Source organism: Nycticebus coucang, chromosome 6 (assembly GCF_027406575.1).
Source record: "Nycticebus coucang isolate mNycCou1 chromosome 6, mNycCou1.pri, whole genome shotgun sequence".
NCBI classification, from domain to species: domain Eukaryota; kingdom Metazoa; phylum Chordata; class Mammalia; order Primates; family Lorisidae; genus Nycticebus; species Nycticebus coucang.
In genome coordinates, this window is record NC_069785.1 from 88,522,196 (window position 1) to 88,526,608 (window position 4,413).

At 44.7% G+C, this 4,413-nt stretch overlaps 1 pseudogene; it reads left to right on the forward strand.

The window, feature by feature from the left end:
• The first annotated feature begins 286 nt into the window (after positions 1–286).
• Positions 287–853, forward strand: LOC128588777 (eukaryotic translation initiation factor 3 subunit E-like; annotated as a pseudogene).
• The last annotated feature ends 3,560 nt before the right edge of the window (positions 854–4,413 follow it).

Consider the following 4,413-nt stretch of genomic DNA (forward strand, 5'->3'; position numbering starts at 1 on the left):
CAGCACCTGTGTGCCAGACTGGCCTGCAGCTGTGTTTTGGTTTTGGAAGGCCAGTTCAATGTTTTGAAGTATTTCAAAATCTGAACGTCTTTAGATGGAGGTGCCCCAGCCTGTTCTCCACCCTTAAATTTCACACATTTGAGGGCTTACTTGACCTTGTCTTTGGAGGATTTTTTAGGAACTAATATTTCCTATGGTGAAGAATCACTTATATGAAATTCATTAATTCCTAGAGTAAGATAAAAGAATTGATCAATAGATACGCTTCTGCCCTTTCTTTGGCAAGATGGTGGAGTACAACTTCACCACTTGAATTGTGCTCTTTTGGGATTGGCATCTTGTCTTTCTGCCCCTTGAGTTTCTGGTTCAAACCCATCACCCTTGGTATATGGGGCCAGTGCCCTACCCACTGAGGCACAGGTGCCGCCCCCCTTGAGTTTCTGTCTGTGAAGGAGCTATAGAATGAAAAAGAATTATTACAAGGGCAATTGGGTCTTCTTAGAGATACCAGCATGAAAGACTTTGCTATGGATGTATACAAAAACCTTTATCCCAGTGATATTCCTCATGCTTTGAGAGAAAAAAAGAACCACAGTTGTTGCATACCTGAAACAGCTACAGGTGGAAACAGAACCAATTGTGGAGATGTTTGAAGATGCAGAAACTATAAGGCAAGTACAGTCAATCAGAGATGGCTGGATGCTGTTTGACTACCTGATGGACAAGTTTGGTTTTAGCCAGAATATTTAGATACACTGCACAGTACGCAAAATTCCAGTATGAATGTGGGAGTTACTCAGGAGCAGCAGAATATCTTTTTTTTTTTTTTTTTTTAGAGTGTTGGTTCCAGTAACAGATACAAATGCTTTAAATCCACTATGGCAGAAAACTGACATCTGAAATCTTAATGGAGAATTGGGATGCAGCCATGGAAGACCTTACACGGTTAAAAGAGACCATAGATGAGCTGGGCACAGTGAATCACGCCTGTAATCCCAGCACTTGGGAGGCCAAGGCGGGTGAATTGCCTGAACTCACAGGCCTGAGTCAGAGTGAGACCTTGTTTCTAAAAATAGCTGAGCATTGTGGTGGACTCCTGTAGTCCTAGCTACTAAGGAGGCTGAGGCAAGAGAATTGCTTAAGTTTAGGAGTTTGAGGTTACTCTGAGCTGTGACACCATGGCACTCTACCAAAGGTGACAAAATGAGACTGTCTCAAAAGAAAAAAAAAAAAAAAGGCCATAGATGATAATTCTGCGAGTTCTCCACTTCAGTCTCCTTAGAAGAGAACATGGCTCATTCTCTGGTCTGTTTGTTTACTTCAACTACCCCAAAGGTCATGATAATATAATTATTATTATTATTTTCTTTTTTTAGAGACAGAGTCTCACTTTGTCGCCCTGGGTTGAGTGCTGTGGTCGTCACAGCTCACAGCAACCTCACAGCTCTTAGTTTTAGGTGATTCTCTTGCCTCAGCCTCCTGAGCAGCTGGGACTATAGGCGCCCGCCACAACGCCTATTTTTTTGTTGCAGTTTGGATAGGGCCGGGTTTGAACCCACCACCCTCGGTATATGGGGCCAGCGCCCTACTCACTGAGCCACAGGCACTGGCCAGTCATGATAATATTATTGATCTCTTCCTTTACTAACCAGAGTACCTTTTAAGGGGGGTGGAGTGACAGAGTGTTACTTTGTCACTCTTGGTAGAGTTCTGTGGCATCATAGCTCACAGCAACCTCAAATTCTTGGGCTCAAGTGATTCTGTTGCCTCAGCTTCCTGAGTAGCTGGGACTACAGGTGCCTGCCACAATGCCTGGCTAGTTTTTTTTTTTTTTTTTTTTTTTTAGAGACGGGGTCTTTCTCTTGTTCAGGCTGTTCTTGATTTTGTGAGTTCAAGCAATCCACTTGCCTCGGCCTCCCAGAGCACTAGGATTACAGGTGTGAGCCACCTGGCCAGCCCAACCACAGTATCTTAATGCAAATCAGACAAAGTGTCCATCACAGCTCACAGCAACCTGAAAATCTTTTTAGGCTTAAGCGATTCTCTTGCCTCAGCCTCCCAAGTAGCTGGGACTACAGGCGCCCGCCACAATGTCTGGCTATTTTTTGGTTGTAGTTGTCATCATTGTTGTTTGGCAAGCCTAGGCTGGATTTGAACCCACCAGCTCTGGTGTAAGTGACTGGCGCCCTAGGTGGCTGAGCTACAGGCGCCAAGCCAAACAAGAATATCCTAAAATGCGGGCAGTGCTAAAAGATCTAGTAAAAGTTATTCAACAAGAGTGTTACAGATACAAAGACGCAATGATAGAATTTGCTGAATGCTTATATATTAACTTTGACTTTGAGGGGTTAAAAAAAAGATGAGGGAATGTGAATCAGTGCTTGTGAATGACTTCTTGGTGGCTTGTCTTGAGCATTTCATTGGAAATGCCCATCTCTTCATAGCTGAGACTTTTTGTTGCATCCACTAGTGTATCAGCATTAACTTGTTATCAGATAAACTGAACATGACTTGTTCTGAAGCTGAAAGACAGATTGTGAATTTGATCAGAAACACAAGTCTTGATGCCAGGATTTATTCTAAATTAGGTCGTATGGTTATGGGTAACAGTGCAGTTTCACCCTATCGGCAAGTGATTAAAAAGCCTTTCTTTTAGAAGCCATATGTTATCCATGAATCTGTAGAAGAAACTTCATCAGAATATAGTAGACCAAAGGCTCCTAACTGGGCAACTTAAGCCTCTGGCTTTGGGCTTGTGTTAGTGAAGCTGTGGTGTCAGCGGGTAGCTCTGGCAGGGTCTAGCTATCCCTGCGGGAGAAGGGGCAGGACCCTAGAGGCTAACTGGGAGAAGGAGATGGCAGGAGGCTGGAGGCTGGAGGCTAACTGGGAGAAGGAGATGGCAGGAGGCTGGAGGCTAACTGGGAGAAGGAGATGGCAGGAGGCTGGAGGCTGGAGGCTAACTGGGAGAAGGAGATGGCAGGAGGCTGGAGGCTAACTGGGAGAAGGAGATGGCAGGAGGCTGGAGGCTGGAGGCTAACTGGGAGAAGGAGATGGCAGGATGCTGGAGGCTGGAGGCTAACTGGGAGAAGGAGATGGCTGGAGGCTGGAGGCTAACTGGGAGAAGGAGATGGCAGGAGGCTGGAGGCTAACTGGGAGAAGGAGATGGCAGGAGGCTGGAGGCTAACTGGGAGAAGGAGATGGCAGGAGGCTGGAGGCTGGAGGCTAACTGTAACATCCAAGATGCATGATAATGACATTACAGTTGGAATGTGTCTGTACTTCTGGAAAACAAGACTTGAATGTAAAGGCACTGCCCAACAAATCTAGAATGAGGGTCTCAACTAGTATAACAAGATTGTTTCAGACCCCAAATGAAGACCCCTTCCTTTGAAGTTTCTCTGTATTGTTGTGCTGAGGCTGCATCTCGTACCTGGTCAACTGGAGCGCGTACATAGAGTTTTGATATTACTGTCTTCCTTTGCCCAATAGAATAATCTACTCTTCCAACACTTCACTCAAATAGAACTTCAGGAACGTGCTAGGGTCGACATTCTGACACATGTTATCAAGCTGCGATCTTCCCTCCTCTGACACTGATTTGTTACAGTCTCTGACTTTGTCCACATATTGATGCAGAAGTCAGAGAAGCCTATGAAGATTTTGTCTCCACAACCACATGGGACTGCTTCTGTTTGAAAAAGAAAGGGGTGGCAATGGAAGAGATGGTTGGTTATCACTCAACACCTATCTCCGTCTCCCCTAACAGGAGAATTTTTAAGAAGATAGTAACAGAAGACTCTTCTTGCTACTGAAGAACTGTAAAGAAAAGATGAAAAAATAAAATCAGTATGTAAAGGGTGACATACATTTCAGAAACAATTAAATATTGAGTATAAATTTGGAGTGTTTGAATAAAATTGTCTGTGACTCATTAAAAAAAAAAAATACATCCCTCTCATTTGTTGTGTAAAACAGCCTTTCCCTGGCATAAAAAATGATATGTTAGCCGGGCGTGGTGGCTCACACCTGTAATCCTAGCACTTTGGGAGGCCGAGGCGGGTGGATTGCTTGAGCTCACAAATTTGAGTACAGCTTGATCCAGAGTAAGACCCTGTCTCTAAAAATAGCTGGGCATCATGGGCGGTGCCTGTGGCTCAAGGAGTAGGGTGCTGGTCCCATATGCCGGAGGTAGTGGGTTCAAACCCAGCCCCGGCCAAAAACCACAAAAAAAAAAAAAAAAAGCTGGGCATCGTGGGGAGCACCTGTAGTCCCAGCTACTGGGGAGGCCTAATGCAAGAGAATCACTTAAGCCTTAGAGTTTGATGTTGCTGTGAGCTGTGACACCATAGCACTCTACTGAGGGTGATAAAGTGAGACTCTGTCTAAAAAAAAAAAAAAATGATACGTTTCCCA